Source organism: Notolabrus celidotus, chromosome 10 (genome assembly GCF_009762535.1).
Source record: "Notolabrus celidotus isolate fNotCel1 chromosome 10, fNotCel1.pri, whole genome shotgun sequence".
NCBI classification, from domain to species: domain Eukaryota; kingdom Metazoa; phylum Chordata; class Actinopteri; order Labriformes; family Labridae; genus Notolabrus; species Notolabrus celidotus.
In genome coordinates, this window is record NC_048281.1 from 31,749,990 (window position 1) to 31,776,503 (window position 26,514).

At 41.1% G+C, this 26,514-nt stretch overlaps 1 protein-coding gene across 1 annotated transcript in view; it reads right to left on the minus strand.

Moving 5' to 3' along the window:
• The window catches only part of LOC117820210 (radixin), a 118,218-nt gene that overhangs the window by 74,000 nt on the left and 17,704 nt on the right, over positions 1-26,514 (minus strand). Inside the window, exon 2 of the mRNA XM_034693923.1 lies at positions 3,435-3,528. The gene's annotated coding sequence lies outside the window, so the exon portion shown is untranslated. The remainder of the gene's footprint in view (positions 1-3,434; positions 3,529-26,514) is intronic.

The window sequence follows — 26,514 nt, forward strand, 5'->3', positions numbered from 1 at the left end:
TTAAAAAAATTTTTAAGTGTTTTATTATGATTCTTCTATTTTATTCTATTTTATTCTCTGACAGCATTTTATGTTGTGTTTTAACTTATTTTACCTCACTGTGCAGCACTTTGCTAAACTTCATTGTTTTTTTAAATGTGTTATATCAATAAAGTGTACTGGATTGGAGATATCCATCCTTTTCTCTGTTTATTCACCGGTGCATGCCAAACACATCATTTATTACTGGCAGGAGGATGTGGTGTGTTGAAGAAACAGAATAGGTTCCCATGAAAAGATGAGAACTGAGACGTACAACACCAAACGCTCTGTGGTTCTTCAGTCCAGTATACCTTTATATTTCTCTGTGAGCTTTATGTCGTCCAAAACAAACAATAAACACACAGTAGGCTAATTAGACTCGGCAGACTACGTCCTCTTTAATGACCGGATTAAACAGCTGTCTGGTTTATAATGCAGTATCTTGAAGTTGACGCAAGTAATCAGTGAAAAGTCGGTCAAACATTACAACACGATTAAAATGTGAGAAGGCTCCAAAGTAAGTAAACACAGAGGATGTGTTGAAAGATGCCAGACCCTGCAGAAGCCAGGAGCTCTTTCCTCAAACTGTGGATGTCTGCAGGAGCACAGAGATCCAACTGTTAATATGAGACAGACTTTTAGGGCATTTAAGTCCTGATTCTGGATTATCTGTCATTTCTTACTTTGTCCCTGCCGGTCTCTCTGTCTCCCCCTGTGTCCCACTTTCACAGCCCAGACAGATAGTCATTCAACATGAGTCTAGTTGTGCTCGAGGTTTCTGCCCTTTCCACTCGTGCAAAGTGCTCATCGTGGATTCATGTTGGGTCTCTTCAAATAACTTATAAAAGGGTGCATCTATAAGCTGGCTCTTTGTGTGAGGCGTCCTCCTAAGATAACTTTTGTTACTATCTATTGTTTCTAATTCTAATTCTAATGTTTTTTATGTGTCCTTTTCTGGAGCATAAAAAGCAATATGAAAGGAAATATCTTTATGTTCCTCCTCCTGTAACCTTTTGTCTCACTGACTTTAAGTTGTTGCAGCTTTTGATGCCGGTCAAAAGAACATTTTAACTAAAGCTGGCCAAGATAGTTAACCTGCATTCACTGTGTATCTCCACATTGAGTACATTGAGCACAGACTTGCCTCTCTTCTAGACTTTTTGCCGCTGCTCTCTGGAAAAATGTCTGCAGGTGGAGGATGAAGGCCAAAGTTGGAATTACTGGCACATAAATGATCTTGCTGCTGGAACTATTCACTGTAGGAGCAACATTTTTCTTTATGCCTCTGCTCTTACCATAAAACTTTGAAGAATAGCCCAAGGTTTTTATTTATTTCACTCTATAAATTCAATCTGCACTTATTTAGGTCAGGCGTCTAAAGGTACGGAGGCCCTGAAGGGAGAAACACAACATTTCAGGGAACGGAAAGGGCCGGGACAACACTTCTTGTTTCTGATTAGACAGAAGCCGACAGCTCAGTGTTGTTTCCTGTTTCTATTACTACTACTCAGCAGAGTCCCTGCACACATTTTAAACTGAGTTGGAAGGAACTGAAGAGGAGATGGAAATGATTAAGGAACATTTTGACAAAGGATACACATGTAAAGTAGCCTAATACTCCTGTGGTGTAGCCTTCATATAAGGACATCCTAAGGTCTCAGAGTCAGGTGTCAGACCTCAGATGAAATGATGTAGCTTGAACGGTGCTTTGAAGTACAGTATCCAATTAGTGGAATGAAAAGACAGACAAAAGAGAGCTCATTGAAGCAGCCCAGTGGTGTTGAGGATAGGCCTGCTGCCTTCCAATCTGATGGTTCTGGGCTCACATCCCATTATGGGCTTCCAATGTGAGATGGGAATGAAACACTTTCCTCACGTAGTTCAGCTATGCTTTTAAATTACAACAAAAAAATGTTAATCTAAAGACCTAAAGAGGCAAGCACTGCAAAGTTGGCCTGTGGTGTGGTGCACAGGGCTGCTACCTTTCAATGCATGGGTCCTGGGTTTGAATCCTGGCTGGACTGTCCATGGGAGATGGAAATCAAACACTTTTCCTCACACTATAGTTTGAACTAAAGTACAATATCAAAATGATTGATTGAAAAGACCTACAAAAGAGAACTCATCGAAGCATCCCAGTGGTATTTAGGATATGTCTGCTACCTTACAATCTGATGGTTCTGGGTTCAAATCCCAGAAAGGAAACACTTCCCTCACAAAGTGGTTGAGCTGTGCTTTTAAACGATTACAACAAAATTGTGGAATGACAAGACAAGCACTGCCAAGCAGCTATGACTGCTGCCTTTCAATGCATGGACCCCGAGTTTCAAATCCCAAACAAGGACATAATATGGTAGATAAGAATAAAACACTTTCATTGCACTGCCGATAGACCTCTGTTTTTGAAGTACAATATCTAAACCGTGGAATGAAAAGACAAAAGAAAGAAAGCTGAACACAGTGGCGTTGAGGATAGGCCTGCTACCTTTTAACCTGGTGGTTCTGGGTTCAAATCCCACTATGGGCTTCCAATGAATTAGAATGAAACTCTTTCCTGACAATGTCAATCACCTCTGCTTTAAACTTCTACAACAAAATTGGGAGGAGGCCATGGGGAAGGCCCAGGACACGCTGGCGAGACTATGTCTCTCAGCTGGCCTGGGAGCGCCTCGGTATCCTCCCAGAAGAGCTGGTGGAAGTGGCCGGGGAGAGGAGTGTCTGGGCTTCCCTGCTGAGGCTGCTGCCCCCGCGACCCCGACCTGGACCCGGATAAGCAGAAGAAGATGGATGGATGGATGGACAACAAAATTGTGGAATTTAAAGACCCCCCAAAAAAGAATGCACTGCCAAGCAGCTCTGTGGTGTTGAGGATATGCCTGCTGCCTTTCAGTTTGATGGTTCTGGGTTCAAGTCTAACGTAGGGAAAGTGGAAGGTTGAGGCAGAGAGAGTGGAAGGAGGAGGAAGGGACAGAAGAAGGAAGAGGCAGGACAAAAAGCAATGACATCAGTACAGCAATGAAAATCACCTTAAAAAGGAGAAAAAGCAATAAGAGAAATTTAAGTTGTGTTTTACCTTTCAGGGCCACCGTATAAAGTAGACGTGAATCAAACCAAGTAAAATGTACTTTAAGACCATTTAATGTACGTGAATATGCAGGACTTGTCTGGTTTTCATTATCCACAGACAACCCACTTAACAAAGTTATACCTCATATCCGTCATCTCACAACCTAATAACTCCAGTCCTGGTTTTCGTTTGACCTCAAAGAAAACAGACCCAGTAAATAAACCTGCTTCACTAAATCTCCCTCTACGAGTTATATTCAGTTATACAAGTTCAACTCTCATCAGATACGCACGGCTCTGTAAATCATGTGCACACAGTTCATCTTGTAAATGTCACCGATGCTAACCTTGTTTGGGTGTCGAGCTCTGGCAACCAGACAAACACAGACCGGGATCGTCAACGCAGAGTCTGGCTTCGGCCTGAAGGTGACGTGATGTTTTCTGCAGAGTGGAGAAGAAACAGGGAAACCAGCCATCAGTGTGTCTGAAAGCCAAATGAAATATTATTCAGGTGGAATAAAGTGCTGAATAAATCAAAACAATGCCCTGATTGTGATAAGACTGGAGGCTCCTGTTTTTGTTTTTAGTGTAATGAGGTTTATTTTGATGGAAAACACGAACAGAAATCGTCTCTGCTTCTTGGAAATGCCGTCGACAGCTGACACAAATAAATGAAACAACATAAACAACCTGAAACTAAATCAAATAACTAGTTTAAACCTGAGGAAACATGCTCATTAAATGTGAAAGTGCTCTGCAGAATGAGGCCAGCGTTGGGCTGTTTGTGCATCCTCTCTCCTTATAAGGTGCTGCAGGGTGACTGTCACACTTTTCCTCACTGGGTCACTTTCCCTTACAGCCCCCATCAGTCACTGTGACATGTGGCACGTGTCGCCGCCGGCCTGCTCAGACCCTCAGAGTCTGTAAGGCTTTATATGGAGGAATCACAACATCAAAGAGAGGAGCACAGAGACACAGAGGGAGGGATAAAGATGACACGTGAAATAAGGATGAAATGGATATTCAAGGTGACAAAAAGCAGGAGAGGACGAGAAAATGGAGCAAGGAGGGGAGAGAGGGAGAGAGGAAACAGCAGAGTCACAGAGGGACAGAGGAGAAATTATTGTAGTGTCTGAACATGGTCTTTAGGGTGGTTAAGAATATGAACTATCATGCACGCTAGCATTTCAGCAAAAACTAGCTAAACCACTCTTCTGGTGGTGAAACTGTTTGAGTGCCAAGTTTCAGTACGTACAGCAGGTCTTTACCCCGGAACTACGTGCGTTTCGACCGGCGGACCCAGGGTCTAAATTTAGTTCAGGGGTAGATAATCTCCCCCCTAAAAAGCCCCTGCTAGGGGGGTAGTACTTTTCAAAGGTCCCTGGACTTTAGGGGGGGCGGGGCCTGCAATGCTAAAGGTGTCTGATTGGTAGAGTACCCTCAGTGTTTTTATTCCGCCCGCAGTCCTCAATAACATCACACACATCTGTGATTCACTTGATTTCTCTTTCTTTCATTAGTTTTTATTTGTTCTATCTTTTTTGTATGTGTGTGTACTTTTCAAAAGAAGAAGCTGTGATTCTCTTGATTTAGCAGCTTGTAACAGTAGTCTTCTCTCAGCCCACCGTGAATGCGTCTCTCCCGGTGTTCCTGTTTTAAAAGTGACCCTGTAAACTGGAGACCTTCAGCTGAACGTCAAAAAAAATTAGTTCAAAAAAATTATTCAATTTTTTTTTCTAAATTTTTTTTTTCCAAAATAAATTGTTCAAAAAATTGTTCAAAACTTTTTTTTCAAAAAAAAAATTTCCAAATATTTTTTTCAAAAAATTGCTCAAAACTTTTTTTTCAAACATTTTTCAAAAAATATTTTTCAAACATCTTTTTTCAAAAATTATTTTTCAAACATTTTTTCTTCCAATTTTTTTTGGTTCTTTCTTTTTGTAATTTTTTTGTTCAATTTTTCCAAAAACCATTCCCAGCCATTGTTTGTCCATCTGTGATTCACTTGTTTTTCTATCTTTCATTAGTTTTTATTTGTTCTATCTTTTTTGTATGTGTGTGTACTTTTCAAAAGAAGAAGCTGTGATTCTCTTGATTTAGCAGCTTGTAACAGTAGTCTTCTCTCAGCCCAACGTGAATGCGTCTCTCCCGGTGTTACGGTTTTAAAGTGACCCTGTAAACTGGAGACCTTCAGCTTAACGTCAAAAAAAAATTGTTCAAAAAAAATTGTTCAAAATTTTTTTTTCACATTTTTTTTTCCAAATAAATTGTTCAAAAAAAAATTTCAAAACTTTTTTTTCAAAACATTTTTCAAAAATTATTTTTCAAACATTTTTTTTCAAAAATTATTTTTCAAACATTTTTTTCCAATTTTTTTTGTAATTTTTTTGTCAAATTTTTCCAAAAACCATTCCCAGCCATTGTTTGTCCATCTGTGATTCACTTGATTTCTCTTTCTTTCATTAGTTTTTATTTGTTCTATCTTTTTTGTATGTGTGTGTACTTTTCAAAAGAAGAAGCTGGGATTCTCTTGATTTAGCAGCTTGTAACAGTAGTCTTCTCTCAGCCCACCGTGAATGCGTCTCTCCCGGTGTTACAGTTTTAAAAGTGACCCTGTAAACTGGAGACCTTCAGCTGAAGGTGTCAGTGTTTGTGGAGTTTCCACAGCTGTTGAAACACAGAGCGAGTTTCTGGGAATGCAAACTAGTTTAGTTTTTATTAAGATTTCAAAATATCCTCATCAGATATTTAATGATCGTCTAAAGTCGTTTATGAGGGATGCATCCGGCTGAGAGTCTCCAGTTAACAGGGTCGCAGTTTAAACCAAAACACCGGCCGATCTCTGCCACGGCTTTTTGAGTTCAAAAGGATTTTAAAGCCGTGTTGAAACGTCTTTGCTACTCGCGCTTATCTCCTCTCACGTGTTGATTCAGTGAATCCATCAGTGATGAAATATAGCACCATCTAAAACAGCGCCAGCTGAGTCTCTTCATGCTAACAGGCTAACTGTTGTGTTACTCATAATGATACCTGCCTGTCCGTCTGCTTCTATGGTGTCATCTGTGATGAATGGCATTCGTCTTTGTTTTACTGCCCTCTACTGGTCTGGTGGTGTAGTGCATTTACTCTTTTACACTGAAATGTGTAAATTTAAAGACATCACAACAAATTAGTCTCAAAGCTGCATTCAGCTGCTGGTAAATTTGGGTTTAAATATCATTCTTGACTTTCAGAAACATGCCCAGTGTTGATGTTTCCATGGTTGCCTCCTCTCCCTCACCGTCCTCCGCTCTGACCTGTTTTGGCACGAGGATGATAACATCATCTTTCCTGGTAATCGTCAGACAGACACACAAAGAGGGAGACAGGAGGACCTTAGTTCACTTCAGACTCACAGTCAGCAGATTGTTTGAGCTCTTGTGCCCTGGGAGTGAGTGTTTGTCTTTATGTTCATAGCCTGAAGTAGATATGGAGTCGTTAACCGCTCTGATGAAGCCGCTCAAGTGATTTCTATGACATGAGATCACCTCAAAATGAGAGAGGGGGTTTGAAAACAACTGGATTTGTTCATTTGGGAGTAGATGTGAAGTTTTTTGAGGACAATGTTTTTTTTTTTTATCTCTCTGCATCCTGATGAGCTCATTGTAATTGTTGATACTAATAATGGTGTGTTTAGTAATGAGCTCAGAGATACTAATGTCCCTACATTGAGGATGTAAACTGCTTACAAAGTGAATATTGCTCTGTGGTAAACATAAAGACAGGGTGGATATGAGCTCAGACCGCCTCTAAACTCCATTAGAGCAGACGTAAACACTTTGGAGTTGTTTAATAATGATATCATGCTGTAAATATTTGCAAATGAAGGAGAGATCAACAAAGTGTGGTTGTCTTTCTGTGTGGTTTGGTTTATATTATCCTAACAGACTCAGATACCAGAATAAGAATTAGATTTTCATCCAAACATTTGTTCAAAAACAGTCAGGTAAAGGTTTAAAGTTAGTGTTTGGTTTGAGATAAAAGAATGAAACCAGAGCTCACTGTGTCTGGACATTTATGATACTAGAGAGCAAAAAGAAAAGTTCCCTCGATAGAAGTGTACCGCTTTCACCCCAGGTCCCCCTCTCCATGCTGTGTCTGATTGTACCAGTGTCATATGTACACTACCAGTCAAAAGTTTGGAAACACCCTCTCATTCAAGGGTCTTTATTTATTTTAATTATTGTAAACACTGTAGATTAATACTGAAGACATCAAAACTATGAAAGAACATATATGGAGTTATTTAATCTTACAAAAAAGTGTTACACAAAGCAGAATATGTTTTATATTTTAGATTCTGTAAAGTAGCCCCCTTTTTCCTTCATGACAGCTTTGTACACTCTTGGTATTCTCTCAGTCTGCTTCATGAAGTGGTCTCCTGGAATGGTTTCTAATTAACATGAGCCTTGTCAAGAGTTCATTTGTAGAATGACTTGACTTCTTAATGTGTTTGAGACCATCAGTTGTGTTGTTCAGAGGTACGGTTAGATGCTTGCTCTGTTCTATAACCCTGGGGTCTTTGCTGCTGCTCTGCCTTCCTTGCCTTTATGTATGCACATGAAAAAGAGTGGAGGTGTGCTCTCCCTGCCTCTAGCTTTGGAATTCCACATATGCACGTGGAAAGGCAGGGAGCCAAAATAACTGAGCCATAAATTCCCACAACCATTATAATGCTGGTCCCTTGCATCAGAAGGTGCATCATCATCTATCACTGAGATGTCTTTGCATCAACGGGTGAAACTTTTGTTTTATGTTAACAACAAAAGCCTGATTGAAACTTAGACACAGATACAGCTTGGTAAAGACCATTTTTATTAAAATACAGTGCTTCAAAGAAGCTGTTAATGTGACAGGTTAAGAAGCATTATATAAGTTAAAAAGAGTTTAAAAACAGTTTACCAAGTTCAATGTTTATAACAAAGCTAAAAACTACATTGGGGATGAAAACAAAACTATTTCATTAGTTTTAGAGAGTGATTAAAAATCATCTAGAAACATTTAAGTCATTTAAAATGCATAAAATCAGTTAATAGTTAAAAATAAAACAGTAATGAAGTTAAGGGTGTTTAAATATACTGTTTTACTATGTTTTCTATTATTTAAAAGTAAGATTTATTCATGTTGATCTGTGATCTACTTAGTAGTCTGGTGTCATCTGTGATCGATTGCTTCGGTCTCCACCTGCAGAGCGTGGAGATAGCTTTTTCTACATTCTATTAAAAGCTCTTGATGAGGAAACACCACACGATCACGCTCGTGATTATTTCTTCACTTTTTCAAGGGTGTAAATTTAAGGAGGATAGGGAACATACAGTACATAAGTAACATCTTAACAAAAAAAGAGCTCAACACTGACTTTTTGGTTTTATAGGCTCTTTGCACTGAGTCACCTGACCTTCTCCCGTGCTTCATTCACATGGTAATTCATGCAGTCACAGGGCGTGTTGGCCGAGATTTAAATAGCGGTCATTTGTCCTTACCAATGCATGGAAACAACCTACTTAGCCAAACGTGAGGGAGTGGGGCCCTACAACCTCGTATCTTTGCTCTGAATGTCAACTGATAACTGTGTGTGATGGGAAGAAAACTCCCTGAGTGGACGGTCATTTGACCTCCTTGAGATTTTTCAATAACACAAGAAAGATTCTAATAAACTTTGAACACATGTGTATTGTATGTCACATCTTGGAGGGAGTGTTTACACACGGGGCAATGGTAACACAAAAGACTAAATGAAATCCTCACAGCAAACACAGAAAGAGAATGTGAAGAAATGTTTCCAGCAAAGCATGTTTGATTTGTTTCCTGGCTGCATGTCCTCCTCCTTGTCCGTCTGCTCAGAGACCTGAGCTGAAAGTAAAACCTGTCAGGAATAAACAGACCCCCTGCCGTGTGCTGAAACTAATGCTTTTCTATCTGTGACCTTTCATTCCTCTCCAGGAGAGCCTGCTATCGCTTCTCTGGCCACGTTTTCAACAGGAGGGATTGTTATTTAAATGTCATACCTATATTTGACTTGGCAGCCCTGCAGACCTTTTTTGCATTTCATCGTCTGTACTGTGTTTGCATTTTTTTCCCTGTACTTGCGTGTAGACGATCGCAGACATCCAGGCTTCTCTCCAAGTGTGTCAGTCTTAAACACACATACAAACCTGCTCACCGGCTGATATACATCTACCTTTACATTTTTAAATGAAAACTGAAAAGTAACAAATTAACGCTGGAAAGTTGGAAGCCTCAATGTCTTGATCTTTGAGCCAAAAGCTACATTTTCTCAGCTGCTGGATCAAAATATTCACTCAGACTCAGATAAAATCGCTCATTTTCTGGCTCTGATCTCACTGCAGAGTCTGATCAGGTGCACAGTCAGGGCCTGTTGAATTTAAAAATATACCATATTGTCCTTTTTCTGTCTTCTCTCATCACTTTTCCTCTGTTACCGTTAAAAATCAATAAATTCCTTTCCTCATACGCAGTATTTTTTGGAAATTAAAGGCAGAAAGTTCAGTTTTCTCTCTCTCTTCTTTCACCAACAAGTTCAAACTCTAACCTCTGTAACCTCTGACCCTGTGTGCCTCCTCTTCATCCACGACGACCTCTTCTCAACCCTGCCATGACTCAGCGCTTTGATGATTTTAATAAGGATGCTTTTGAACTTGACAGTTCTTTCACCCCGTGTCTTCCTCTCCATCTGGTTTTCTCCATTTGTCTCCTCCTCTTGTTTTGCTTTGCGATGGTTTCAAATGATCTGTAATTTGTCACAAAACATCCCTCAACTCTCAGGGTTTTCACCCCAAGAGAAAACATATTTTCTATTCTATTTCACGACATGCTGATTGTGTCCTTTTCCCTTGTCTCATCTTGTTTCATTTTCCCCTTGTTTACAGCAGAGCTTCCAACTTTATGTCACCAGGAAGCAGCAGGAGGTGATACATATGACATGTGCTCAAATCAGATCCAAGATGGCAGATGTTAAACTGGGAGCGATGCCGTCAGAGGGCCTCATTTGGCCCCGTGTCGCAACACGTGAGCCGGTCAACACAACAGAACTTCTGGGGGATAGATCTGCTACATTCTAGCTGCAGGCCAAACCGAATCACGTCACTGGAACGGACCTCTTCTTTAAAAACGACCTCTGATATTGATTATCTCATGCATGTCCAGGCGCATTCCATCGGGTGATGTTTTGGCTAAATGCTCTTGGAAATACCTGCTATCTGTCATCCTGCGCAGATGTTCAAAACTGTCCCGAGCTCTGAGATCTGGAAATACAACTAGTTAATCCTCTCTGTCGGCGTACACATTTACATTCCTCTGTTCCTCTCCGATTAAGATGTTTACCTGCTGTCTGCTGGAGGGAATCATCCCACTGTTGTTTGCACAGACAAACTGAGAGCATGTGTGCAGAGCCTTTAAGCTGCAAGTTTACCTAAGGATGTAAGGACCTCCTTTAATGAAAGAGATGACAATAAACACGAAACAGTTCTGGAAAGAAATAGTGGAATAATGGAAAGTGGGACACATTTGAAACCAGCAGATTCAACAATCTCTGTGAAAATCAAAGACTGTTTAAAGAAGACGATGAAGCATCTTGGGTTCAAAAGTAAAGATAGAAATGCCAGAGACCTGTGTTTCTTCTTATGGCCAGCAGGGGGCGACTACATCAGAATTCTGCTACAAAAGAGGTCTGATTGTTTGGAACCAGCCGTACTTCTCACTTGATTTATAGACTCAGTAAACATTTTCCCAGTGAGTTTATTGCTTCAACTACTAGTGTCAGGTCTTTATCAATAACCAAATATAGTCACATGTTGTTTACATGTTTGAAATGTATATTTTTTTAATTAGCTGGTATTATGTCAACAACTAAATGTGTGCAGCAATCAAGTCCAAGAAAAATGAAAATCTCTACAGGATGAATTCAGAGTATCTGTACTGTATCATATTGTATCTTACTGTAATGTAACCTATCATAATGTATTCTACCATATCACATCATATTGCATCATACTGTATATGAACATATGGTATCTATAATATGTTGTATTGCATTGTATTATATCAGTGTAATGCACCCTACTGTACCATACTTTACCGTATCTTATCATGGGGGATCGCATTGTATCTTATCTTATCGTATCTTGTTGTAGCTTATCATAACATGTTGTGTCGTTTCTTATCGTGGCATATTGTACTGCATCTTAATGTGGTGTATCAAATGTAGCTCTAGCGAAAGTTCAGACAGGAAGACTATAAAAGCACTCACAGCAGTTGTTTAACTCTCCTCTCCCTCATTCAATAGCTCACCCGCTTCCAGCTTCACGCTCCGGAGCTGTAATAGGTTAATCAGCGGGGGCATCATCCAATAGCTCAGTGGCACGCCCTTATCGTCATCCTATCAACTCTCTGCTGTCTTTTTAAATGTGTCTCTCTCTCCAGCTAGTTCCTTCTTGCATTGATGGTGCGCACCCCTCCACCTCCCCGTCTCCACCTGGTCTCTGCCAAATCTTCAATTCCTAGGATTCATCAACCACAACCACCAGTGTCTGGACCACAGACTGTAAATAAAAATGGACAGCGTTGCTCCGCCTCTTCCCGTTGTACGGTTCTGAAGCCAAAAAATCCCTCTCCTGGGCGCCGCCATTGTGCAGCCAGAGCCTGTGAAGCCACTGTAATAAGCTCCGCCCTACAGCGTAACGTCACAAGACGCTGTGTGTCCTGTGAAGTTTCACTCTACGGCGGCTGTGAATCAAAGGAAACAGGAAGTAAAACCCCGTTTTTTTAAACTCTAATAACTAACGAAAAAGAAACTTTTCAGGAAAAAGAGACCTTGGACACAAAACAGTCAAATACTAACTACATATCACCACAGCATACGGAGGGGAGAAACATTCGTACCCCGTGAGACAGATTTTTTGACCTATACTGCAGCCAGCCACCAGGGGGCAGTCACACTGCTGAAAGCCTCACCACCAGGGCCGAGTCCGGCACGCTTGGTCTGGACTCTTGGGGGATTTCTTCTGCTGCCCAATTCACACGTCCTACGCTCACAAAATGATCCCCATAGAGTCCTTACGCCAAGGATTTCTGTCAAGTTTCATTATTCATTAAGTTGTGATAAATAACATTTAATCTTCAAACTGTGTCTCTCCTGATTGAACTTGTATTGTATAGTATCGTATTGTATCATGGCATATCGTTACAAATTGTGGCGAATCATTGTATCATATTGTGGCGTATCCTATCGTTATGTGTTGTATCATGGTGTATCGCATTGTTCCCTTTTCTTGGGTGATGGTTCCTGGGATTGAAAGCCTCTGACAAGTAGAAAAGAGGTGAAAACAAAACATACACAACCTGTTATTGAAATAGTCACTTCTGGCTCCTAACACAAGATGGTGACTGCAAAAAAAGTCAGTTTTGAGTCTTTTGAATGGTTTACTTCAACACATGAATTGGCTTTGTCATTATGGCTACTTCCACTCTTTATACTCACAGTTTATACCAAAATCCAAATCTATTAATTACAACACATTTTGCAATCCAACGTAAGCCAACTAAAGTGTATTCAAGAGGCAACGCCAAGGGGATATTAAATGGCCCTCTTGCTCTCCAGTCAGTTTCTCTCTCTGCTTCCAAACCTGACCGGTAGTCAGACAGCACTTGTCTCGTTTTGTCAGACGAAGGGAGGAAGTTCTGTGAGGAATGTTGGCTCTGTCGGACCAAATGCGGAGCGTTGCGGCCAGGGAAGTGGGCGGCTTGGTTTCTGGATGACCTCTCTACAAGCATGTTTCTCCCACTTGCTTTCCAGTTGGTGCAGATTCAAGCAGCTCAAGGCAAAAGTTTATTGGTTGTGATGCCAAGCCTGTCAAACAGAGAATTCCTGTCCAACACCTGCTGAGATGATTTGTTTGTTGTTTTATAACTTCAAGTTTTTTGTCAATGTTCCAAATTCTACTTCATTTTATTTAACAAGCCCTTATTCCTGCTGTCCTCACTGAGATTAACTGGTTAAGGAGGAGGTTAAAATACCCTAATAACAAAACATGCTAACTGGTTAGGTAAAGACTGAACTTTGAGGATGATTCAAGGACCAGGAGTTTATCCGTATGTTTCACTGACAACACTTCTGTTTCTGTAGGATAGTATAGGGTTGAAAAGTCCCTGCTCTCAAGATATCATTTCAATGCCGGGTAATTCAGAACAGAGAGCAGGTTAGAGGTCACAGATGTGTGAAAATGGATGACGCAGATGATTCAGAATATATTACGCTCTTAGTGACTCCAATGTAAATATGATGATGTCAATGGCAAATACAAATACAGACTTGTTGATGTTTTTCTTACTAGCTGAAAGAAGAGTGAGATAATGTTTATCAAGGGGAAGTGAAGTGTGAGCACGTGCCAATGAGAAGTGGAGAGTGAGGAAGCCGCAACTAGAAAACAAAAAAAACAACATTTTCATTTTTGTGCATTTCTTATCTCTACTCGTCATAACACAGCTGTAGATACAAAGAACAAAGTGATAACCCAGTGTTGAATTTAAATCATTATCAGTCTATTTCACCTAATTGATAGAGTTCTACATTATGTGGAAAAACAGGTGTGTGTAAAAGGGACTTTTCATTCTTAAATTGATCCGTTTCCAAACTAAACAACTGACAGACCAATCCACCAACCAAACCAACAAACACAGAGCAAACCAACTAATTTACCAACCAACAAATCAACCAACCAACCAACCAACCAACCAACCAAGATACACAGAACAGACCAACTAACTTACCAATTAACCTCTTGACCAATAAATTAACCAACCAACCAACCAATTGATCAGCCAACTTGCTAACCAACTAACCAACAATCAACATTGACCAATCAACCAACCAAGCAACCAACCAATCAGGAAACACAGAGCAAACCAACTAACTTACCAGTTAACCTCTTAATCAACAAACCAACCAACATCATCATCAATTAACTTATCAACCAATTAGCCCACCAACCAACAAACCAACCTTCCAAACCACCAGCCATCAAATTCAACAACCAACTTAAACAAACAAAAAGCAAACAACACACTCACCTGCCAACCACACAACTTACAAAGCATCCCACCAAGCCAATTATCCATTTACCTACCAGCCTAACCATCCACCTACCCATCCATCCATCCACCCACCCATCCATCCATCCATCCATCCATCCATCCACCCTACCTACCTCCCTATCCATCCATCAACCTACCTATCTACTGGCATAACCATCCATCCATCCATCCATCAACCAACCAACCTACCTACCTATCTACCTACCTACCTACCTATCCATCCATCAACCTACCTACCTACCAAGCTACCTACCTATCTACCTACCTATCCATCCATCAACCAACCTACCTACCTATCCATCCATCCATCAACCTACCTACCTACCTACCTATCCATCCATCCATCAACCAACCTACATACCTACCTACCTACCTACCTACCTACCTACCTACCTACCTACCTACCTACCTATCCATCCACCAACCAACAAACCAACCTTCCAAACCACCAGCCATTAAATTCAACAACCAACTTAAACAAACAAAAAGCAAACAACACACTCACCTGCCAACCACACAACTTACAAAGCATCCCACCAAGCCAATTATCCATTTACCTACCAGCCTAACCATCCACCTACCCATCCATCCATCCACCCACCCATCCATCCATCCATCCATCCATCCACCCTACCTACCTCCCTATCCATCCATCAACCTACCTATCTACTGGCATAACCATCCATCCATCCATCAACCAACCAACCTACCTACCTACCTACCTACCTACCTATCCATCCATCAACCTACCTACCTACCAACCTACCTACCTATCTACCTACCTATCCATCCATCAACCAACCTACCTACCTATCCATCCATCCATCAAACTACCTACCTACCTATCCAGCCATCAACCAACCTACATACCTACCTACCTACCTACCTACCTATCCATCCATCCACCAACCAACCTACCTACCTACCTACCTACCTACCTACCTACCTACCTACCTATCCATCCATGAACCAACCAAGCAACCTACCAACCTACCTACCTACCTACCTATCCATCCATCAACCAACCAACCAACCTACCTACCTACCTACCTATCCATCCATCAACCAACCAACCTACCTACCTACCTATCTATCTACCTACCTATCCATCCATCCACCAACCTACCTACCTACCTATCCATCCATCCATCCACCTACCTACCTACCTACCTACCTACCTACCTACCTACCTACCTACCTACCTACCTACCTACCTATCCATCCATGAACCAACCAAGCAACCTACCTACCTACCTACCTACCTATCCATCCATCAACCAACCTACCTACCTACCTAACTACCTACTTACTTACTTACCTACTAGGCCTTGTATCCATCCTTCCCAGTTTGTACTGGTATCTTCACAAAAACACAGACAGACTGACTAAATGTAAAGTCTGAATACACACATCTTTTCCTACAACACACCAATCAACACCTCGAGCCAACAGTGCTCTCCATCTTATTGAAGGGCTGTAAACGGCGTTGCCATAACAAAGCTTACAACACCACATTGTTCCATTTGGCATTGTACCATGAGGAGAGGAAAAAAAAAACATGGAGATATTCAGTTCTGGAGCTCCAGTTTGGGTGGTTCCTCTCAGGGAATCCCCAGACCTGTTGGATTTAAACAAAGACTGTTGTTCCAGAAAGCTTCGGATGACAGAGACAAATAGAGAACTGAAGTCCAACTTTTTAACATCTTGATAAATTATCTTTTTTTGACTTGTGTTTGTTTTGTTAACCATCCACAAGGATTTAAAACCATTCTCAGAATCATTTCTTAGAAGTCTCCTCTGTGCTGTCTCCGATATCAGGCAGGATGTGTGTACAGTAGATAGGACACGGGGTTAACAAGACAAACAGAAACAGGGAGAGTAATAAGCATGCTGACAATCTAAATTGCATCCCAACAAATAGGCTGGTGAGTGACAGCTGGTGAACTCTGTCTCCCCTGACACCCGCTGGGCTGGGAGCCAATGGAAAAGCAGAAAGTGGGTCAGTGTGGTAGATTAAACTCTCATCAGGGATGGAGAAATGCCTGAATATTATTTTTCCTTCTCGTATTGTTCAGTTTGTCAGATACGAACAGAGCGGGGACCAAAGCCTCTCACGGCCACTTACAATGATTATGTTAATCAGATTTGAGGGTATTTGTGGCTAAAACCCCTCTTAGGGATTTATTGAGCTGATGAAAAACTGGAAATTGTTTCTCTGGTAGCTGCTTAAAGATGTTATCTGATTACGCTGTAACTGTTGTTTAAATACAATTAAATCCTGCCCACAGAGCTGATGGGTCAAACGTATAAAAGATCAATGATTTGCACCAATATTTTGAAATATAGAAATTCCCCCTCCTATTTTTTATGGCCAAACAAACAGTGGTTCTCTGTTTATTAGGATATTGCATATTCCCCTGTTTTAACACAGATTTATTACTTGTTGAAGGGAGTTATTTCTGAGAATAAGGAACATGTTTTTGCTTAAATTTATGGTTTGTACAGCACATTATTGGTAGTAGAAGTAGTAGCAGTAGTAGTAGTTTATATCGACAAGTCACCCACAAAATTATACCTTACAAATACATATAAAATGCAACTAAGGGATTACATTTAAGTGAAAAACAAAGACTTACAGAAAGCTTACGATCAAGCTTGTTACACTGATATTTTTACACATGTTTATGGTCAACCACCCTTTAAATACAAGTTAATATATAGGGGACTGTATAAAAAGGTTCAAATGTCTCAGTTTGTGTGCATATGATGACCTTTTGTAACCTTTAAGGTATGTCTCTTCCTCATACAGGAAGTAGCATGGCTCGTGGTCCAGATTTTCCCCATCTCATTCCTTGACTCTTGCGTCATGCTCCTGGCAGGTGTGCCTGCATGTGACATCCGACCTCTGCGGCTTGCTCAGGCCTCTTGACAATGTATTACATAGTAGTGGTTGCACATTACGTGTCTACACTATGGAAACCATGGAGAGTCAATTAACACCCTTTTAGTGCTTGATGCACAAAATCTATAGAAATCAGGAGGTCTAGCAGAGTGACACGGTCTGCATAGAGTGGAGGCTGGGGCCAAGTTGAAACCTAGTTGCATTGAAACCCTTTGACCTTAGGTGCAATGCTGGGGCATATATAATAACTACAAGCATATTTGCACTTGTTAACTACACTTAATTTGACAGTTTAGCTTTTATAAATGCATGTGTATGAGTGCATGTTTACATTTTAAAGCCTTTGTCCATTAATTTAGTTTTATTGCGCTGACCTCAACCTCAATCCTAGAATGTTACTCATTGGCAGTTACTGTTTCTAGGTTGCCAAAGGTGTTTTGTGCTTTACCCACTTCCCCCAATGGTGACATTTTAGTGTGTTTTAACCTCAGCCTATGTCAGGGGGATTTTTGAAATGGAAAACAGGTGCTGCCAGTGCAAAAAAAAACTGAGTTAGTGGACACAGACCCGTATGCTGCTGTGGAGGGTATTTCCTTATTGTACATGCCTATCTAACTTATTAACTAAGCAGGCAAGTATATCTCTCTCTCTCTCTCTCTCTCTCTCTCTCTCTCTCTCTCTCTCTCTCTCTCTCTCTCTCTCTCTCTCTCTCTCTCTCTCTCTCTCTCTCTCTCTCTCTCTCTCTCTCTCTCTCTCTCTCTCTCTCTCTCTCTCTCTCTCTCTCTCTCTCTCTCTCTCTCTCTCTCTCTCTCTCTCTCTCTCTCTCTCTCTCTCTCTCTCTCTCTCTCTCTCTCTCTCTCTCTCTCTCTCTCTCTCGTATGTGGGCTCAGACATGTCGTCCATTCAACGCCTGCAGCTTGCTCAAAATGCTGCTGTTAAAAAATGAGGAAGCATATCACACCAGTGCTGCGTGCTCTCCACTGGCTTCCAGTCCATCACAGGATTGATTTTAAAATTGCACTGTTAACTTACAAGGCCCTGAATGGATTGGCGCCATCCTATTTGGCCGATATTCTCCATGTTTATACTCCAGCTCAAGCACTGAGGTCAAACAACCAGCTGTGTCTGGATGTGCCTATAACTCAGTACTTTATTATATGCATATGTTGTGTTGTTTATTGTTGTCTTCATGTACTTTTTACCTTGTTATCTATCTATCTATCTATCTATCTATCTATCTATCTATCTATCTATCTATATAGTTTTTCCACTACATTTTTCTGAATGTAACAATTACTTTTTGGGGCCTACCAAAATGCAGCTGTTTGATAATTGGAACCATTGTATACTGGTCTTTGTTTTTCTCCTGTGCATACTTTCCATCAGCATTGTTCCCCTGGTGCAAACATGTAATTTTCCTGAATGCCACCAATCGTTGATCGTTTCAGGCTTATTTTTAGGACTGAGTTGATCTACCAGAGACAAAACAAACAACTTTAAATCCATGAAACACTTTCCCAAGAACACAGAATTATCCCAAAGTTTTGTAAATATACTCTTTTGGTCATTCGTCGACAGAGTAATCGACTCAGCATAGAACGACCGTGAAATTACTCTCTCTGTGTTATGTAACCATGATGTCACTTACAGCATCGAGTACATTAGCCATCTGGGTGACCTTAAGGTCTTGGCTGAGGTGTTCCCGTGTGCTTTCTTTCTTAATTTAAGAAAATACTGTTTTGCAGAATTGGAGCAGTATGCTGGGTTACATCACTAATTACGCAACATATGGGACTTATACGCAAAGCCGCCTTTAGGCTGTGACAGCATGCCTGATTGGCTCTACTGTCAAATAAAATCTGGGCAGCGGATCATGGTGACAAATTCAGGCAATGAGAAGCAGGCAGGAACAGAAGGGTGAGGGGGTCAGACTGAGAACATGAGAAAATATGGAGGGGAAAAGACGGATTTGGATGGATTTCAGACCCTGGCTTATAAATCCCAAAATGGGGGTGCTGTAAAGTTCAGAGATAAACATAGTACGGCACAAATAATCCATTCATCTGTTGACGTAATAAAGATCCATATTTATTATAATATTAAATTAATGACTTCACTTATATGGCATCTCTAAAATGCATAAAGCAAGCAGTAAAAGCATGTGCATGAACAAGATCCCATACATCAGATAAAACCATGATTAAAAAAAAATACAGCTACAACACAACAGCAGTCCGTTACCTCACCACGCCTCTAATTATACAAATGTATGCATAATTCTTTGACCCAACAGATGGGTCATAAAAAAATCAAAACAGGTTTTCATACCAGGTTGTAAACATGTTTAATTCTGCTGGAACAAAGGGGATTTTAATATGGGTCTAAATGGTGCTTTATTGGCTTTTAGAGCCAGCCCCAAGTGGACACTTGAGGAACTGCAGTTTCTCAGTTTCAAGAAGAGATTTAAGATGACACTGAGTTTGCCTATCTGAGATCTCCAGGCAGGGAGTTTCACTGCTTTGGAGCCTGAACTGCAAAAGCTTGTTCACCTTTTGGGACTGGTTATATATTGGGAACCTGCTAGATGAATTCAGGCTAATAGGAAGTTTGCAGCTCACATACATAGACTGGAATCTGGCCAATTCAAGGCTAAAAACAAGCAGTTGAACAGCTTCCTCTTAAGCTTAGAGGAAATTAGTGAAGGGCAGCAAAGGTTGGTGCAAAATGGCCACTGCTCTTGCAAGGTCTGGCACCATTGTTTTAAATCAAGTGCAGTCTTTAGATGCTCACTGATGCCAGAATAAAATGTGTTATTTCTGGAAGAAATGAATGTATTGATGACATTTTCCAAGTCCGAAGGATAAGGGAATGACTTGATTTTAGTTTACTGGATCTGGACTGCATAACTTTGGTCACCTGCGACTCAAAGGAAAGGTCAGAGTCAGAAATGACCTCTAGATAAGTCTACCTGGGTCCAGAGGGGGTTATGAAGATGACCTCAGATTTGGAGTCATGCAGCTTTAGAGCATTTTTAGACATCCAAAATTTGATGTCAGCCAGATTGGACATAATGTGAGAAACATGAGTGGTGCCGGGTTATAACTGGGCACAGAGTCAAGTGTCATCTGCGTATCAACTAAATGTATTTACTTAATTGTGATTTTCTGTATTAGTCAATTAATTTACACGCTGTATCTCTTCCAACATCCCAAACATATAAGGTTATCCAACATAACCTTTGCATATTTTTCTACCTCACTGAATCCATCATATCTATTCCTTTCAGCACAGATTTCTCACATCCTTTAAATCCACCTGAGGAATCCCGACATGTCCTAGGGCCACCTGGGATGTTCTGTAATTTCCTCCAGTTTATTCTTGGTCTGCCCTCTCACCGCTCCCTGCTGGATTTACCCAGAGTACCTTCAGAGGAAGACTTCTGAGATTAATCCTAATGACGCTTTAGTTTTATATGTCAGCATTAATATCATTCTTTTAGATGATACAGAGGACTCAAAGGTGATGTGACACTTTTTAACTGAAGTTATGAAGCAGAGATTCGAAAGCAGGACTGCACTTTAACTATTCCTCTTTAAGGAGGTCTTTAGATGCTTACCAAACCCTCTCTTTGGCTGTCACTTTCGTTTCTCCCTCTCTGTCTTGGGAGGTCTGGTAAGGTAAATTCCCAACCAAAGCCTCCCCCAAATCTAGACAGCAACTTTATGACTGCTAGCAATTCCAAGCCTTCCCACAGCAATCTTTTTCCCAAATACTAGTTCCAAAAACTTTTTATTGATAGCCCCAAATTTCATCCAACTGTGAGTCACTTCTTGGACACGCTCTAATATTGTGGCGACATCAGAACTTTTGGATACCCCTACTGGGGGGCTGTAAAAAGGCCTGAGTGTAGTAAACAGGGAGGCTTATGTAAGGGGCTGGAGGTCGTGGAGATAATGACCACCTATGACCAGGTAATTAGAAGGAAAGCACGCACACACACACATTCTGACACACACATATTTCAGTTGGAGCACAGACAGTGTGTGCAAAAATTCCTGCCAAGATCTTTCTCTGAGGTCATGCAGTTTAATCACTACTCTTAGATGTACAAAGACGGTATAATTAAAAAATTAAGCAGATTTCATATATGTCTGTCCACGTTTTTATCTCACTTAACTCATCTTACATTTCAGAATTGAGGACCTTACTTGCCTGAACAGCAAGAAGAGGTTATCATACTTGAAACATGCGCAGATAAGACAAGTATTCATTCTATGAGTATTGTTTATGATCCCACATGTTAAGGTACATGTTCACTTTGCCTTTTAACAGGTTTTATTGTCATTGCATGCTTTTATCTTATCTCATCAGAGGCCTTAAGCTGCACCTTTTATTACAGGTGCAATAAAAATAAAGCTATGTATAATTTTCCATCCCATTTCAGTGAGATGTCTCCCTGTTGTCATCTGTTTTCTGTTTATAGAAACTCTAAGTAGTGGTGTCTCCATGTGTTCTGGGGTTTTACAGTTAAAGAGGTTGGCTTCGGGTCATCGAGGGTACGGTGTGTTATATAACACTGTATGTGCATGTGTTTGTTAGTGTGCACACATCAAAAGGTTTATTCTGTGGAGGTAGTGATGGTTTCGTGGTGTAAATCACACACAGACCGAGCAGGGCGCTGATTGATTATCGCTCTCTTTGTTATGCCTTCATGGAGTCCCCGAAAGTGAGTTACATCAGCCATATTTCTGACAGGGAAAAATGTACCTGAAGCACTTTGGTGGAAAGGAAAACTTGTTCTGTCCTTGGTAACTTCAGGAGATGTTGCTGATATGCAGAAACACACACAACCATGGGACCATAGACTGTGACTCATGGATGCAGCCACTGAGTTGCACCTTCTAGTTCACCAATTGCAGCTCTGAAACCCTAAGTGTGTCAATTTGCCTGCAGTCATGCCTTTATCTTTTTTCATGGAAGATGAGAGGCAGCTCCTGGTTGTCACAGAATCAGATTCTATCTTAGCAAACTGCTAGCCTCACATTGCCAAACCAATTCACATTGATAGATCTGGATCTGCATGCAGAAGTTCCTCTGGAAGCAATTGGACAGACCTAAAACCAGGGCAGGCCTGTGGCATATGCAATATAGGCAAATGCTAGGGGCGCCGGCCGTCCATCCATCGGGGGCGCCGCTTGCACTCTAAATGAGTGAGGAAAAAAATTTGAAGATAATGGGAAAAATAATATTATTTTATCTGATATAACATGAGGTTAAATTATGGAGTGATGCCAGTATACATTTAAAAGCTTGTGATTCACTTTTGCTTAAAAAAAATGGTGTGCAAAGCAGTTTTTGAAGTCTTTAAGTTTTCATGATTTATTTGTTGTTGTTTTCTTTACACTTTGGAAGCTGTTAGCTTAGTTAGCTAGAAAATATAGGCTAGGCTTCAATAAGCATTCATCACTCACATGACTGTTGCTTTGTTGAAAGTGTCTGCACTGTAAAAATGAACGTGTTATATAATGACTGAATAAATTGTATGTATTTTGAAATTGTATGTTTTTTTTCCTGCAAATTATCAGTGTTGAAAGTACATTTTATTGATCTTCTTTGAGAGGTCATTTTCATTTTAAAATGAAGAAAACGTGTAAAACATAAAGCTGGATGTCAGGTGTCTTTAAGTGTATATGTGATGTGATTGTTGGTGGAGTTGGTTACAATACAAGGGGCACCAGTTGAAGTCTTGCCAAGGGAAACAAGTCAGTTAGGGCCGGCTCTGCCTACAACCAATCAGAACAATAACTCCTCAAAGTTCCCTGATATTTTCCAGATGGGGTGAATGTGATGTGATGTGATTGACTGAATCTGCAGACATTTCTTGCCAGTAATTTGTCCGTGTAAAGTTGGGATGAGCTGAAGTGTGAGTGAAGCAGGCGGTAATCAGAAACTTGTATATTTAGTGTTTGTTTCTTTGTTTTAAACTCTTGACTTCTACCTTTAGTTTCCTTAAAACTGTCAAAAGATCTGCTAACTAAGCTAGAAACTCGCCTTTGAATGTTGTATTGTGAATCCAAGAATAAGTCACCGTACACCACCCTCACCCCTTGCATAAACCAAGCACGGTATGTTGAGTTGAAAGAGCATTCAACAAGCTAATCTCCTGATTTGGGAAACATGTGAAAAGAGATACTAGAAGGTATCAGGGTCTGAAAATCATGAAGTCATAGTGTGAAAGGAGCTCCACAGAAATATCATCTGTGGCAGCAATTTTTTTGCATAAAGTCTGAAGGGTCAAAGAGGCAGGATAGCCCACTCCTGCTGTGATGTATAAATAGGAACAAAAGGAAACCCTTTATTCCTCTAATATGATTCACCTCTGTGTCAGCCATCAGAGAGGACATGGGGTGTAGGTGGAGATGGGTGGGGGGACTTGGTGCTTTTGAAGTCTTGATGTCAGGCAGGGGGGTATCAGTGGGTTCTTGATGTCTTCAGCTTTACTCATAGGTCATGGCAACGCTCCAGCCTCACCTCACAGACTGTTTCCTCCCTCCTCTCATGTTTAACCTGCAACTAAGTGCACCCTGTCTAAGTCTGGACTGATCCAATTAAGTAAAGTGATTACTTTCTCCTCTTTTAAAGGCAGGTGAAGTAAAAAGTCTGAGGTTTTGGATGTTGAAAGCACCCTCAGAGATGTACAGATTTGACATCTGGCTTAAAGAAACTTTGTCATACTGTTACAGGACTCATAGAACGAGATGTGCAGGCTTAAAGAAAGTAAATTGAAAATCAAAATGAGGTCCTAAGCTCTCTGCACAGCATTTGGAGTTTGTTTGAGTTGTTGCATACACATGTTTATGACACAAAATCACCCAAGAAGTTAATTTCAATGAGCTGTGTTTGTTGTATTCCTTCTTGGAGGCAAAAATCAGCTTTCTAGCCACCCTTAAGGGGCAAGATACTCACAAAAAGGGATTCCCCAGAAATACTATTTGTCATTGCGGTCACTGAGGTCAAAAAACAGCCTTCAAAGCTTTGTGGCTTTCATTTCATGGTAGCCCTGGATGACAGCGTTGGTGGTGGTAACAAAGGGTTAGATGAAAGTCTGGCATAATCCGTTTCTTTTCATGCCAGGAAAGGTCAGACCCGTGTGCTCTCCCACCCACCTTTACCTCCACACATGAAAGAGCCAAAAATACAAAAGCTTACATAGCAGCATGTGGAAAACAGCAGGGACGCTAACCTGAGGTTCTCCACGTTGCAGATAAGAGACGGAGAGTAAATATTGCTGTTACTGCTCATGCACGTTCGCATTTTGCCTGATTTTGCAAAGCTTTAGTGCAATGTTTGTCAGGCAGAGGTCTACTTCATTAAGTGATTCAATTTGACTTGTTTGGAATACTGTAACATACTTTATGTAGGTGTTAACCAGGCCTCCCTGTCACGGCTACAGTCAGTCCAAAATGCTGCTGCTCAACTCTTAAGGCTGATTTATACTTCTGCGTCTCCCCCTACGCAGCAGGGGCTGACGCGGACATGAGCCCCACATACTTGTGCGTCGGTGAGTCCATGTCGCGCAGCAATTCTTCGCCGAAACTTCTGAGGGCAGTGCGGTCTCTCTGATAGCCGGCCGCCTGCTTCCGGTCCCGCTACGATCTCTGTTTACTTGTCCACAGCGATTCAGAGCGTGTTATGTTAATCTACAGCTGATACATGTTGCTGTTTATCATACAGACATGATTACATGAAGAATAGAGAGGAGGAGATGAAATACACGGCCGATGTGCGGCCGATGTCCGGGATCCCGGAAGTGTTGTAAATGCGGGAAAGACAAAGCCGTCGAGCGGACCAATCACAGGGCTTGTGGTCCACGTCGGCTCTATGGGGAGTTACATTTTGGAGGAGGTGCACGTCAGCTACGTGTGTAGGCCTCGGCGTAGGTACGGGAGCTACACGGCCCCCCGGCGTAGGGTACGCCGTTCATTCAACGCAGAAGTATAAATCAGCCTTTAACTGGCACCCGTAAGCGAGAGCACATTAACCCCATCCTCGCCTCCCTCCAATTGCTCCCTGTTCAATTTAGGATTCATTTTAAGATGTTATTGTTTGTTTTTAAATCTTTAAATGGAATAGCACCACTGTATATTTCTGACCTCCTGCAAAGCTACACTCCCGCTGCTGGAAGGTCTTTGAGGTCTACTGGTCAGCAGCTTCTTGTGGTCCCTAACACCAGGCAGAAAACCAGGGGTGGCCGTGCCTTCTCGGCAGTGGCCCCCAAACTGTGAAACAAGCTGACCCCCCACATTAGATTGTCCCCAACATTAACAACTTTTAAATCCTGTCTTAAAACATATTTACTCCTTGGCTTTAAACCCAGCATGAGAGTTATAATGATAATAGTAATAATAACTTTATTTATATAGCACCTTTAAAACAGATGTTAACAAAGTGCTTTGACACACAAAGCGTGGTTCAAATAAAGTAAGCATTTAGACAGTGAGGAGGAATTAATAATGCAAAACAAAAATGCACCGCAAGAGGTTAAAATCAGAATCAGAATCAGAATCAGAATCAGAATCAGCTTTATTCGCCAAGTATGCTTGAACACACAAGGAATTTGACTTTGGTAAACTGTGCTCTCTTTGTACAAGGCATAAGAATAGGAATAAGAATAAGAACTACAATAAAAAATAAAATGAAAATATAATAACAATAACCTTAGCTATAAATACAAAGAAACAACAAATAGGCTTGACTAATATGTACAGGCTAAAATAATATGATAAAGTGCAGTGGTGAGTTGCAGAGGTAGTTTTACATTATAAAATAGAAGTTAAATAATACAAAAAATAGAAATATGGAATTCTGCTTGAGAATTGTTGCATTGTATATCTACATGTATATTTACAGAGAGTATTTATCTGGCAGGTATGACACTGTTATGGTTTAGTGTTCATCAGAGTGACAGCCTGGGGGAAGAAACTGTTCTTATGGCGGGTTGTTTTGGCGCACAGTGATCTGTAGCGCCTGCCGGAGGGGAGGAGTTTGAAGAATTTGTGTCCAGGGTGTGAGGGGTCAGCGGTAATGCTCCCTGCCCGTTTCCTGGCCCGGGACCGGTACAAGTCCTGGATGGGGGGCAGGTCGACACCGATGATTTTCTCTGCAGTCCTTATAGTCCGCTGCAGTCTGTGTTTGTCTAGTTTGGTTGCAGAGCCAAACCAGACAGTGATGGAGGTACACAGAACAGACTGGATGATGGAGGTGTAGAACATGATCAGCAGCTCCTGGGGCAGGTTGAACTTCCTGAGCTGACGCAGGAAGTACATCCTCTGCTGGGCCTTTTTTCTGATAGTGTCTATGTGGGAGGTCCACCT